Raw genomic sequence first — 14955 nt, forward strand, 5'->3', positions numbered from 1 at the left:
GCAAAGTTTAGAGCAGTGACTGAAGGAATGGCCATTCAGAGCCTGACCCACATGTGGCCCATATATATACAGCCACCAAAACTAGATAAGATTAATGAAGCTAGAAAATGCATGCTGAAAGGGACCAGATATAGATCTCTCCTGAGAGACACATCCAGAGTGTGTCCAATACAGAGGTCAATGCTAGCAGCAAACCACCAAACTGAGAACAGGACCCCCTTGGGGGGAATTAGAGGAAGGATTGAAAGAGTTGAAGGGGCTTGCAACCCCATAAAAACAACAATGCCAACCAACCAGAGCTTCCAGGGACTAAACCACTACCCAAAGACTATACATGGACTGACCCAGGGCTCTAACTGCATATGTAGCAGTTGTTGGGGCACCAGTGGAAGGGAAAGCCCTTGGTCCTGCCAAGGTTGGACCCCCAGTGCAGGGGAATATGGGAAGACAGTAAGGGAAATGAATGGGGGGAACACCCATATGGGGAGGGGCGGGAGGGGATGGGGGCTTATGGACAGGAAACCAAGAAAGGGAATAACCTTTGAAATGTAAGTAAAGAAATATATCTAATAAAAAATTTTAAAAGAAAGAATTTGAAACAATAATCGATGAATAAAGCCATATACACCTATTACACAAGGAGACACAACTAAATTAACCAACAACAGAGAAAGAAACTGTAAAGCATTTTTAAAAGGCAGGAGGACAGGAAAACAAATAAAACTCTCAGTATTATATCAAGTTCTACTGTCCTCTGTGACAGTGAAATAGTAACTCGAGTGAGACACTAACCTCAAACATTCCACTCTGCAAGGTGAGGTTCTCTTTCTCAGCATTGAGGTTGATTCAGGAACCTGTTTTTTGGTCACCAGGGAAAGATTAAAGTAACATAACCTCATTAGTAGTTTGGTACTTGGTACTTTGAGGGAGGACTGGAGCCCAGAAGTTCCCAAACTTCTTTGTTTCTGTGCTATTGACTGAGTTGGAGAAGACCACAAATGACAGAGCAGAATGATAGCAAACAAGTTTCAGAAAATGGTAAGGAAAGATATTACCAGAAATTAAGACACCCAGAGGGCTTAATACACAGTACTCTATCAATCATTAGAAGAGGAGGAGGTCTTACTTAGGAAAAGCAAATGATTTAAGAAGATAAACATTTGTAAAGTATGTTAAATAAATGCAAGGATGCACAGAAGTTTGAAACATTTAATATAAAACAAGAGAGAAATATCTTAGAATTATTTCATGCAGCTCTATGGTCTCTATCTCTCAACATACAGTGTGGTTTTGTTTTTGTCATGTGATTTATTTCTTTGAGATATATAAAGCAAGGTCTTGTTTTCTTAGACCTCAAATACTCAGAAAAAATGTTAACTGGAATTTCTTCAAGAAAAGGAGTCAAGAAAAGGGGAATAGTTTTGGTTGTAGGAAATCAGAACCATTCAGTGATCAGGCTGTTGGAGGTGTCTGGGATCTGTTAGTCATGCGAATGGTGTTTTTAAGAAATCTCTTCCTGGGGTTGGGGATTTAGCTCAGTGGAAGAGCGCTTGCCTAGTGAGCGCAAGGCCCTGGGTTCGGTCCCCAGCTCCGAAAAAAAAGAAAAGAAAAGAAAAGAAAAGAAAAGAAAAGAAAAGGAAAGAAAAGAAAAGAAAAGAAATCTCTTCCTTATGGTAGCTTAAGATTTGCCAGGGAAAGATAAAGATAGGTGACCAGTTTGACCCTGGAGACACCCCAAAGGATGACCCTTTTGTGGGTTCAATGATCCCTTCATAGGGGTTCCCTAAGACCATTGGAAAACACATTTTACAATTTATAACAGTAGCAAAATTATACTTACGAAGTAGCAACAAAATATATTGTATGGTTCAGGGTCACTGCAACATGAGGAACTATATTAAAGGGTCACAGATTTAGGAAGATTGAGAACCACTGCCCAGGGGTTCATAACCCACAGGTTGAGAACCACTGCTCTAGATGTGCCTACTGAGCCAGTTTCCAGCATGAAGTGCCTTCATACTTGCTCTTATCTCTTCATGAAGCATTTCACATGTCAGGGATGGTTGGGAGAAAGAGAGCAAGAAGGGGGTGGGAGGGAGATGGAGAGACAGAGGCAGAGACAGACAGAAACAGAGAGAGAGAGAACTGTTGACATAGCAGGGGTTTTTTTTAAAAAGCTGTCTTGGTGACACTGAGAGGAGACGTCTGAGTGTCTCCTTTACCCCATCACTGCTGCATGCACTTTGGCCTCCTCTCTCCTGCACCTTATTTCTCTTAAAATGTCTGTTTGATGATGGTATACTGTTGCTTTTCTGTGGCTCTCTGTCTTTGCTGTGATCTGCATGTCTGTCTATCTATCTATTCATTTTTCTTCTTTCTGAGAAACCTCCCCAGACCCACAGCCACTCTGGGACCAACTGTACATTTCTTTACACTATTCTACTTTTTATACTTTCTTACTTTATTTTACTATTAAATGTGCCCAGACATCTCCCATCTCTTTTGATCAATATTATCCAAAATTCCCCAATTTATTTTTTGGAAATTCCAGAAGACTATGCCTGCATACCATGTGTCATCTTCAGAACAACTGGTCTCTATTTTGTGTTGAATAAATTCAACTGAGTAATAATTTCTTATTAATTAGGATTGTGTTACCCACAATGGGAACTGAAATTATGGGATTTAAATCTATATTTTTCTGAGATTCATGGCTTGGCATTAATAAGTAAATAAGAGTACAAAATGGTGTTCTAATTTCAATAATCTGACTGATGTTTCAAGCTTATAAAATTATGAAAAGTGACAGCCACAACATGAAGATGTTTTCTGGGATTATGTCTATGCACAAGGAACTTCTCTCTTAATTCTGGGCAAGAGCATCCAGCCACAGTGCCCAGCGAGCTTAGCCTCTCAAGGGGACACAGCTAGCTCTGTGTGCACTAAGCCGGGATGACAGGAAGGTTGGGTAGATTCTGTGTGTTCTCATGTACAAAGTTCAGGGACAGCTGTGCCTACATATGAAAAACTGTTCTTCCTCCATTCACATCAGCTTAAGTGTGACGCTTACATCTGACAGTGAGTAAACTGCCTCAGGCAAGTTTTCTCACTGTATGTAACCAGAGATGCCAGACAAAAATAAATATTAAGTAAATAACTACAAGAATTGGGAGCTCAGGAGTGTGCCCATCCATCATTGATCTTATTTTTTTCATGGGATGTTTGCCAATGAGACCACAGATCCTGAGACGCACATGCCAGAGTGAACAGTGGTCTCTGAAAAGAATGCAGAGCTCCACAAGAGCACGAGGGACTGGGAGGAAACAACCTAAGACATTTTCCTTCGTCGAAAATCTAGAAAATAGCCATGTTTCCAGTTCAGACCACAGAAGGGCTGCAACTGGGCAGTGCCAATCCACTGTCTGTAAAAGAAACTTAGTTTTTTTTGGGGGGGGAGGGGGTCTGGAGAAAGAAACCATCAAATAGACTCTCAAACTAACTATGATTACAGAGTAGGTGGGATTTATATAAAACTTGATAAAGAATATACAAAGACCTAGGGATTGAATAGGAAGCGAAATAGACACGGGGGGATTCTCAAGAGAGCTAGAGAAAAGGCATCCAGTCACTGGGAATTACAACAAAACTAAACAGAGTCTTCTCACAGAATTATAAAAGCCAGAAGACAGGAAAGTAAGTCCAGCCCACTGTTATGGCTTAGACATGAAATGTCTTCAAATTTCCACTTGCTGAAATCTTGAATACTAGTTTAGTGGCTTTTATGATTGATTCATGAAATTCCTGACTTCATCAATGAGTAACTGAGGACAGCACAGCCCACAGGGCTTATTAGGAAGGGGGGCTGGCTGGAGAAAGCAGTTCATTGGGGACAGGCCTTTGGCAAGTAGATTCTGTCTCTGGTGCTTGCGGACTTTCTGCTTCCTGACCTTCAGGAGGTGAGCAGCTTTATTCTGCCTCAGCCTGTGGCCATGATGCTCCTCCTCACCACAGGCTAAACCTCTAAAACTATCAGTCAGAATAAAACTTAATTCCTTTTAAATACTTTCTCTAAGGTATTTTGTCCCAGTGACAAAAAGAAGTCTAATACACTTATATGTACAAATCTTAGAAAAACACAACTGGGCAAAACAGATGCAAGAAAAATGTGTAGTTTGAATAACTGTTGATGAAAAGGAAATCCACTCAAGAGGAGGCGAGGCCCACACCAGTCTGCAAACTTCTCTCTTCCTTAAGATCAAACAAAAGCAAAAGAAAGGAAGATAAAACACCACAAATTCAAGTTTTCCCAGAACTACTAGGCACAAATCATTCTCAGATGCTGAAATATTTCAAAGTAATATCAAACACAGATGCCACATTAAAGGAAAACTAAAGAATCATGAGCATATTGTAAAGAACCCAAAAGAGACATAATACCAGCCCAGAAAAAGACAAAAATTCAACATGCAGCATGTTTCCGCTGAATTTATACTGTGCTCATACCAACATACAAAACATACAAAACATCCTGAGACTGCCTTGGGATAAATTTTTAAAAATAATTTTTAGCTTACCTAAATACAAATCTACTTGTAAGTTCCTTCCAGTATTTTTAAAATAATTGATACAAACACACACACACACACACACACACACACACAGAGAGAGAGAGAGAGAGAGAGAGAGAGAGAGAGAACATTGAAGAAGGAACGTATCTCACTGCTGTTTCTGGGAGCCAGCAGAGTTCCTCAAACATTATGATATGCCACCATACAACCTTTGATTAGCAGGTGAACAGGAAATGCTTCCATGAAAGGCAGCACCTTGAATCCCTATACCCCTCCAGAGCATAGGGACTTGATTGTCAGGCCAACTCAGCTTGGAGGGAATACCACAGATGGTAAGAAAGGAAACTGACCCTTGGTGTCATTTACCTGAGAGTGAGTCTGACTGGTTTGTCTGAAGACCTTTGAGCTGATCTCTTGAGCAAAGACCGTTCTGTCCACTCTATTTACTGAACAGCACAGAAAGTGTGGTGTGGGAAAGGAATGAGGAACTTTTGTCTTAAGTTTTTACAGAGTCTCATGAAGGGAAAAATTGTTTCTCTAACCCCATTGACTCAGAATATCACCCAAGGATACAACCACACATTGCTTTCAACATTGGAGGGAGAGGTCCAAGCCTCCCGCAAATGGTCATAGTTCTAGACCCTACATCTTTCGCACAAATACCTTGCTCTGAGCTAGGACTCAATGAATCATTAAGGAAATAGAGCAAGTTAGGGAGGCCACAGCATAGCAAGATTAAATACGTTGTTTTTCTTAAGGGTCAATTGACTCTGAACAGGTTGAACACACTGTAAGTAAGCAGAGCAGTCAGAAAGACCTCAAAGTGCATTACTAACTTGGCTGTAGGTTGGGTAAAGTTTGATATGTAATGGCAAGCTGCAAACAACATTTCTTAGAAAAATCATTGTTTCTTCTCCTGAATCCACGAACCTGGATTTGCAGAGGGGGTGAGTCAACATGGTTTCAAACTGGAAAAACATGTATGTCTTTCAAAATACTCTGAACCACCACATGAAGAAAATGGGCATTCAACCATTGTTCCTGAATGTAGGAGGACTGGAAGGCCACACTGACAAGGCTGTAGCCACTTCGTATAAACAGAGAGTGGGGCCGTGCAGCCACAAAGATAACTTCTGCATGAGGGCCAAACTGAAGCTTGACTGAGAGCCTAGAGGTTGGTGACACAGACAATGACAGCCAATGGGAAACTGTCACTTGGAGAACATGCTTGCTTGGGATCAATGGAGCATGGGTGAAGGACATAAAGGGCGATGCCTGAGAATAAATGAGCTTGCGGCCTCATTCTCACCTGCTCCAGGAGTCTGAGCTCCATGACTTCTTACCCACTGCACCTAAGAGGGACGCAGGGCAAGACAAAGGACTCAGGCAATACCTGAAGAGGTTTCAGGACAGAGACAAGAAGTTATGTCCTTCATTTGCAATCTAAAAGTAAGAGGAAAAAGTGTGTGGGAGGGGGTGGGATAGGGGTAACAGTGTGCTATAAGGGAACTGGGGCCTGGAGAGCATTTCAAGTTAGTTCAGAAAAGAATACTTTTCTCTGTTCAGATCAGGGAGAGTCTCCCTCAACAGATATCAGCTTTTGAGTATGAATTCTCCTTTCCCGTGGTGATGCCAGACAGGTCAGCTCAGCTACTTTAGCTAGGCCTCAAGCAAGCCATGGAATCAACTTCCCTTGGATTAATCAGATGGTAAAATCATCTTTTGTTCCTGGATTCTTTCTCAGGATTTATCAAATCAGAAGCCTTTCACTCTCTTGACACACTTCATAAATCCATTTGTAATGTCCAAAAACAGTTATCCTAGGATTTCTATCAACACTGTTAATGAGGGTAGAACGTCCCAAAAGTGGGAGGAAAGGGACCTTAGAGGTCAGAGTAACTGATGGGCAGTCCTTCCCATGGCATCCACTTGCTTAGAGAATAGGGAGACCTCTGTAAAAAAGTAACCACCGTTATGACAGGCCATTAGCAGGGTGTCAATGCCTGAGGAAAAGTCAGGAAATTTGTGGCTGAAAGTTGAGCTCCTTCACTGAAGCCATCCCTTGAGGAATGTAAGCTCCAGGGATGTGGCAGAGAGGATCTGGTGTGCTCCTACTTAGAGGAGGTTTGGTGCAGCAAACAAGATATGGTAGATACTTCCCTTAGCAAATAAGGATCTGAAACTCTTTACACAATACAGAATTTTCACATGCCTCTCTTTGCTCACTGATGATACAAATTGTTAAATGGTTGCTGCTTCCTTTAATGAGCTATTCTGGTTAAAGTTTATCTGGAAATGAACTACATGAGCAATTTTGAAAAAGGAAATTAAGGAAGTTTTGTAACCAGCCCAAAGGAACAAATTCAAAGTCCAAATGCTTCAAACATGCACACACACACACACACACACACACACACACACACACACACACACACACCTCTAGAAGGAGCCTGAAACAGTTAAGTTTTACAGAATAGTTGTGGTGAGGCTTCCATTAGAGGAAGAACTGGAAAGCTGTTGTTCACTAGTGTCCTAGTTTTTATGTTTCCTCAAGAGGCCATGTCCAACCTGACCCAAAAGTTCTGTGCAATCTCTGAGGAAAACAGTCTTCCGTCATTCTGTGTCCTGCACCGTTATCTCAGTAGCAGCACTATGGGCAGTGTGAACCAAGTGATTCTTCACTGGGTAGGGCCAGGAATGGAAGAGCAGAACATAACCCACTTCTAGGGCTCCAGCCACTGGAGCCAGCAACACCTCCTCCTGTGCCGTACAATCAGAAAATGTCTCTTGGGGCTGGAGAAATAGGTTGATAGATAAAGATCTTGCCACACACACAAGCATAAGAACCATAGTTCAGATCCCCAGCAGCCACATAAATGCCAGGACTATACTTCTAATGCGGAGAAGGCAGGGATGGTTTGCCAGGGCAAGCTGGCTAGCTAGACTAGCCATACCAGAGAGCTATGAGTTCAACTGAAAGACTCTGCTTCAACAAATAAGATGAGAAAAGAAGACTCACAGCATCAACCTCGAGCCTCCAACATACACGCATGCACATCACACATGCACATGAGAGAAAGTGAAAAATCTTCTCTAGATACTGCCTTTGTCCCCTGCAGGGTGAAATTCTCCCTGGCAGGGAAGCACTGCCCTGTATCTGTGCCTCTGAAAGGGCTTAAAATGAAATTTTTCTTTCAAGAATTGACTGTTACTAAGTGGTACCAAGAACACTACCATTACACACCAATGAGAATTTTTTGAAGGATCTCACAACCCTTAAGAAGCCCCCACTTCTAAAAGTGTCTTCTACTCAGAAGCAAAAACTGCACACACACTCAAAAAACAAAACAAAACAAACAAAAACACCCCCAAATCTGCCTTGAACTTGTTTTCCAGAGAAAGGAAGACTCCCTTTTAAGCTTCACCAAGTGAAGATTTAATCTCTAAGACTTGGTGTTGATTCACTGAAACTAGGCCTGTGAATTGGCTCAAAGGTTATAAACTGTTGCTGTCAGAAGATACGAGCCTGATGATCAGATTTCAATCCTAGAACCCACATACAAGGGGAAGAAAAGAACTCATTCATCTTGCACCATAGCATGCACACCCCCTGTTTAAAATAATAATACATAAAAGAAAAATAGTTCATGAAACTTTATACTAGTAGCACATTACATTCAGACAGACTAATAGTTCATGAAACTTTATACTAGTAGCACATTACATTCAGACAGACTACAGAATAGCTTAGATATTAACCTAGAAGACTGACACATATTATGATCGAATTGTCAGTACTAAGGATTCCCAGTTGATAAAGATTTCTAGCTAAAGAATGAGCCTAAATGTCTGTCAGGAGCCATCCAGGAGAGGCTAAGGCTAGAAGGTGACTTTGCTGAAGGTGGCCACCTTTTTGCATGGCCTTAGATGGGTGAGTTCTGAGAGACCAGGTCCCAAGACACTGCATCCCAGGATTGCTTTTGCTGCTGATATGCCTTTCCTGTCACTATTACATCGCCTAAGGATTCCTGGACATCAGCCCACCCGGTTGAGCAGATTTCCTAAAGATTATCATAAAGATGAACTTTCATGTTAATACTGTTCAGACAAATTAATTATCTTATAGAATTCCTGACTTGATTCAGATAATTTTAGTAAGAACGTTTTAAAAAAATGGTTTTAGTTGTTTTGCCAGAAAGATATAATGTAGTTAGAATCAAGAATAGAATGTGCCCACTCCTCATAAAATTGTAGTAAAGGCTGTATTAAAAGGAGCTTTCACACACCAATGAACAATCACACTAAAAAGAAGAATAGGCTTGGGACAAATTTGTGATCAAGGAAAATCATTCATTTTCAGTCAGATCCAAGGATGAAGCCACAGGTGTGCACTGTGCTTTTAAACTTCTAATGAGCTTACAGAAATAACACTGATTTGAACTTAATATCAACATCCTTTTGTAACTCCCCTTTTGCATAACATTTTATCTATGAGGTAATTTTCTAAGAATTTTTGTCTATGAGAAGGCCAGAGACTAGAAATAAGGTGGTGGTTTGGGGGGCTCTGCCCCATCCATCCATTCAAATGTTTGTGTATGGCATTTGGGGCTCATCTCCATCCTTGACTGTATGTATGTATGTGTGTGTGTGTGTGTGTGTGTGTGTGTGTGTGTTTGTAGGTATGCATTAACACTTGTGGAGTAGATGAAACAGGTGGTCAGGCCCAAGCAAAATGTGTATGAGTGTGTGTATATGAATGTGTGTGTATGAATGTGTGTGTATGAATGTGTGTGTATGAATGTGTGTGTATGAATGTGTGTGTATGAATGTGTGCGTATGAATGTGTGCATATGAATGTGTGCATATGAATGTGTGTACATGAATGTGTGTATATGAATGTGTGTACGTGAATGTGTGTATGTGAATGTGTGTATGAATGTGTGTGTATGAATGTGTAATATGAATGTGTGTATGAATGTGTGTGTATGAATGTGTGTATGAATGTGTGTGTATGAATGTGTGATATGAATGTGTGTATGAATGTGTGTATATGAATGTGTGTATGAATGTGTGTGTATGAATGTGTGATATGAATGTGTGTATGAATGTGTGTATATGAATGTGTGTGTATGAATGTGTGTGTATGAATGTGTGTGTATGAATGTGTGTGTATGAATGTGTGTGTATGAATGTGTGATATGAATGTGTGTATGTGAATGTGTGTATTAATGTGTGTGTATGAATGTGTGTGTATGAATGTGTGTGTATGAATGTGTGTGTATGAATGTGTGTGTATGAATGTGTGTGTATGAATGTGTGTGTATGAATGTGTGTGTATGAATGTGTGTGTATGAATGTGTGTATGAATGTGTGTGTATGAATGTGTGTGTGTCTGTTCATATTTGCCTGTGTAAAGGATTTTAATTATTTTCCTTTCTTTGTAGCATTTTATCTATGAGATAATTCTTTCTTACACAGAGAACATTTTGTCTAAAAGCTATAAAAAGCTGAAAGTAATTTAGAAAAAGGAGGTGTAACCATTCCAGCTGATATGTATGTTGTCTGTGTAAGTGACTTCTTTCTTTCCTTTTCTTTTCTCTCTGGTTGAATAAGAGTTGATGAGCTCTAAGCTTCTTGCCTGGCCAGAAAGGGGCTTCTGGCTGGCCTGCCAGAGAAAGGAACACTAGCAACTATGCCTTTACTTAATTCCCTGCTTCTAAACAGCATGCACTATTTGCAAGGAATCAGCATTTACATTTAAGCACAAATAATAAGAAACCAGCACTTACTAAAACACAAATAATAAGAAAACTAGAGAGTAAGAGACAAGACCTTATTAAAGCACAGCTGAGAAGATTATAAAGCCAGAGGTTATTCAGTTGTTTAACCTTCATCCAACTCTGTGCTCCACCCCAGAACTGTTCCCTTAAGACTGGGACAGGCCTCCAGCAAGTGTCTGTACACCTTAAGTTATTTAAAATGTCAGTGTTTAAAAATTATTTTTAAAAACGTGTCATGCATCATCTAGGCCTTTCTCAAGGGATGGCTCTTTTGGTGAACGAGCTGTACTGAAAGCATCAGCTTGGGAGTCAGTCGTTTGTTGCAAAAACAGCAAAGGCATCTTTCCCCAAGAAAGGTGACCTGTTGCACTGCTACAGACATTTTGTAGTTGCATTAGCAAAAATAAACAACTATGCACAGTACATCAAACACAACCCTGCAAAAAGGAATGTGACCACTGGAGACATTTCTCTAGGATAAAAGAAAACTATCAGGAAGCTGTAAGGGAAGAAAAGAGCCTTTGAAGGAATCTTGGAGAAGGTGGCTATCAGCAGCATGCCCTGGCTAGGGAGAAATGAAGAATTCAATCCTTTATTCCAACTCTAAGACACTGCAATTTAGGTAGTATTCTAATTTATTTTAACTATTGTAGTGTGATAGGTTGGAAATGACACAGATCTGTAGAAACACAGCCATTTGACTGCCACCACAATACTGAGAACCGGGCTTAGGCCTGTGAGGTTTAAGAGAAAACACATAGACTTGGGTCATTCCTGTTAAGAATGCAAAAACTTTACTGAGGTTCACAGAATATATACCACCAAGTGGAAGCACAATGGAAAAATGAGTTTACATTCTCAGCAGGAAAACAGAAACCAAAACCTGACAAAGCTGACATCAAAGATGTTAGCACCCAGGTGTTAACTGCCATGGCCAAACAGAAAGGCCAGGATGTTCCTTCAAAGGAACAAAGGCTTTCACATGCCTCAGCAAGGCTCAGCAGTGAGTAAACACTGTCGAACCCAGGAGGGTCCGACAATTATTATATGTTAATCTTGCACCACTGTGTTTCATAGCAATTTTTGTTCATATGGACAATGGACACTGTATTAGGGTTCTCTAGGGTCACAGAACATATGGATAGTCTCTATATAGCAAGGGGATTTGTTATGATGGCTTACAGTCTGTAGTCCAACTCCCCAACAATGGTTAGCTGTGAATGGGAAGACCAAGGATCTAGAAGTTGCTCAGTCCCACGTGGGTAGTTGTTTCAGCTGGTCTTCTGTAGAAGTGGCTTCCAACTGGCGAGTGCTAATGAGTAAATACAAGCAGGTGAAGAAGAGCAAATCTTCCTTCTTCCAATGTTCCTATGTAGGTCTCCAGCAGAAGGTGTGACCCAGATTAAAGGTGTGCACCACCAACCCTGGATCTGGGATTTGATTTGTCCCAGACTGACCTTGAACTTAGGGATCTTGCCAAGATCCAGGTGAGAAACTTGTGTCTTCCAACCTCAAGATCTGAATCACAGGTGAGCCCTACAATTCTGGATTGTAGTTAATTCAAGATATAGTCAAGTTGACATCCAGGAATAGCTATTGCATAATAATAATTAATAATTAATAATATTTATTATTAATATAAGTAATACACTGTTATTAATAATATTAAGATGATAATAATAGTGTTGATAATTATATTAATAATGATATTAATTGATATTATAGTAGTGCTAATATTGATATTATAATATTAATATTATACTATTAATTAATAATAATTACCCATCCACTGCCTCTCCAGCCTTCCTCCCCACATAGACCCTTCTACTTCCATGTCTTCCTGTTGAAATGTAGGTATATAAGAGAAAAATGCAATGTTTGTATTTCTGAGTCTGACTCATTTGCTTAACATGATCTCAATTTGGCCCCATTTTCCTGCATAGATCTTTCACAATTTTGCTCTTTCTATGGCTGAATAAAATTCTATTATACACATGAAGCATAGTTCCCCTATCTGTTCATTTGCTGAGCATCTAGACTGTTTCACTTCCTAACTATTGTGAACAGTGTAGCAATGAACACAGATGTGCAGACATCTCTGTGGTGCCCTGACTTAGCCTTCCGGGTATACAATAGATGCAGGGGTGGTATAGCTCTGTAGCTACAGGTACATGGTCGTTTCTTTGGGGTATATCCCATGCTGATGTCCATAGGCCCCAGTAATTTACATTGGGTGATTTGCGGTCAATCCTTTGTTACTAGGAGAGGTCGGGCTGTCAAGGGTTTAGGTTTTTGACAATTTGCATGTAGTACTCTCATACGCAGTGTATGAAAGTCTATGAAATGTCCTTTAGAAACAGAGTAAAGCAGGATGGTATCCAGCCAGGGGTTGCTGCTCTCCTCACTTTGTAATCCTCCTACTTAACCTTCTTAACAAGAAAAGTTCCTAACCTGACAGGGAAGAGGGGCTGCATGGGAGAGTGTTAACAAAGAGGGGATTTACAGAAAGGTGAGCAGATGACAGGAAAGGAGCAAAGAAGAAACCACAGGCCAAGGACAATAGGAAGCCATTTTACATAGTAACTTAAAGCAGGGCATAAACTGATTTTCATAATCATCTTGGCTGGACAATTTCACAAGGACAAGCTAGAAAGATTTCCCTTTACTGGACATTATCCTTAAAATGAAAACCTTGATTTGATAAACTGGTCAAAGGATACATGTGAGCATCCCCACATAGGAAGTTGTACCTTCCCTAAATAGGATGCCTCCCCAAGACTGAAAGGGAGAATAGCAAATGTTGCACCTATGGATAGGCTGCCCTGTCTGCTCCAGGACAAAACAGAACCACAACGTCAATGGGCAAGCAAGGAGACTGGGAGACAGCGCTATGCATTGTACTTCCCCACCCCTGCTCCTTCCATCTGCTGCACCCACAGGAGGTAAAGGGGGAGGGAAGGCGCTGCTGAGGTCTGAAGACTGTTCACTGGTCGGGCAGGGCAGAAAGACACAAGCGAAGAGGCGGGTTGTTAGTACTTCCACTGTGTGTAATCTGTCCTGAAATCCTTACTGTGGAAGGAACAACAGCCTGGGATTCATGAATGAAAGATGCACACACACGCATACACGAACGCCAGTTAATTTTAATAATCCTTGACTAGTTTAATGCCGAGCGTTTCTAATCCTTCCAGTTGCTAGCAAACACTCCCCTCTGGTACTCCTGAGTTAACTTAAGGACTGTGAAAGGTAGCTTAGTTCCTGGTTGAGCTAAGGCTCAAAGCCGCAAAGACCCTGAAGGGACAGTAGGTATTTTGCCTGTTCCCAGGCACCAGGCCCCTGTCACTGGCTGCAGCCCACTATAGATTTGTGGCCATCAGTCCCGTAAGGGCAACACCCCAACCCCCTCCACAGGTAGAGGATGTGACCTGTGGTCACATAGGCTCAAGACAGATCTCCATTTTATGAGGTACCTACCTAAAGGCCTAGAGGGCTTAGCCAATAAGCTCTCCGTCCCAGACACTCCTCCCTGCAAAAGGTATTTCGTCTCAGGCCCACCCTGACAAGGGGGGTATGGTTTTATACATCCACTTTCCACCATGACAATAAATGCCTCAAAACCATGGACTGCCTCTTTAAATCAAGGTCCGCCATAGCAGCCTTTGTCTAGAGATCTGCTGTCTAATCTCTCACACAAGGCCTCTCTGTGCTCCCAACCACAACCGCCACCAAGCCCAAGCCTGAGGGGCCAGGCATAGCTCTTCCCTCACCTCCGCCTACTCCGGGCTAGATCCAGCCTGCAGGCCCAGACTCTGTTCTCAGCTCTTCTGCATCTTCTAGTGGCACCTGGATGTCCAAGAGCCTGAAAACCAGACGGCCTAGGCCTCCTTGCAGGCCTGGGAACCCAAGAGCCAGCTCCGGCTGTCCCGCACCTCAGAGAGGGCTTTCCTACCCTGGAGTGGTGTCCTCAGGCTTCCCTACTACCCAACACCCACTCAGCGACAGCGTGGGGTAAGCTGGGACAAACTTCCTGCGTCAGGCTCCCGGAGCAGCCATGCCCTCTGGCAGAGCGGACGCAAGACCTACAATCCTACAACTAACGTCTTTTAAAGTCTAGATTTCCTCTCTGCTAACCCAGGGGAAGTTCCCCTTGTCCACTTACCCTGATTCTCACTTGTCTGTGGGCCTTTAGGTCTGTCCTTCTTCCCTGTCATGGAGATCAGTGCCTCCTTCCTCTCTCCCAGTTCCTCACCTGCGCAAATCTCCAAGTCCCGCCTCACTCTACCTGCGCTGCCATTGATCGTTAGCTTTTTATTGATCGATCAAAATCTAATTGGGGACAAGGACCTTTAACATATTGACAAAAGGATTCCTGATTTTGGGAGCCGGATTAATTCAAAGCATTAGAACTATCCCCCAACAAAAGCTACGGTAAAATGATTTTGTTAAAAACATTAACACTGGGAGTCTTACTACACCAGTACCACAGTGAAGGGAAGAAACTGGAAGAAATTTTTCATTCTTTTCCATACCTTTTTATTACATCCTCTAATACTCATAACTTGCATTTACCAACCTTAAAACACCTTCTTAGACCCTCAAACACTTTC

The 14955-nt window shown here is 41.7% G+C and overlaps 1 long non-coding RNA gene across 1 annotated transcript in view; it reads right to left on the minus strand.

Moving 5' to 3' along the window:
* The window catches only part of LOC148003249 (uncharacterized), a 48715-nt gene extending 34202 nt beyond the window's left edge, over positions 1-14513 (minus strand). Inside the window, exon 1 of the long non-coding RNA XR_015629288.1 lies at positions 14116-14513. This is a non-coding gene — a long non-coding RNA (uncharacterized LOC148003249). The remainder of the gene's footprint in view (positions 1-14115) is intronic.
* Between the last annotated feature and the right edge of the window lie 442 nt (positions 14514-14955).

This window comes from Rattus norvegicus, chromosome 9 (assembly GCF_021556685.1).
Source record: "Rattus norvegicus strain SHRSP/BbbUtx chromosome 9, alternate assembly SHRSP_T2T, whole genome shotgun sequence".
Taxonomy (NCBI): domain Eukaryota; kingdom Metazoa; phylum Chordata; class Mammalia; order Rodentia; family Muridae; genus Rattus; species Rattus norvegicus.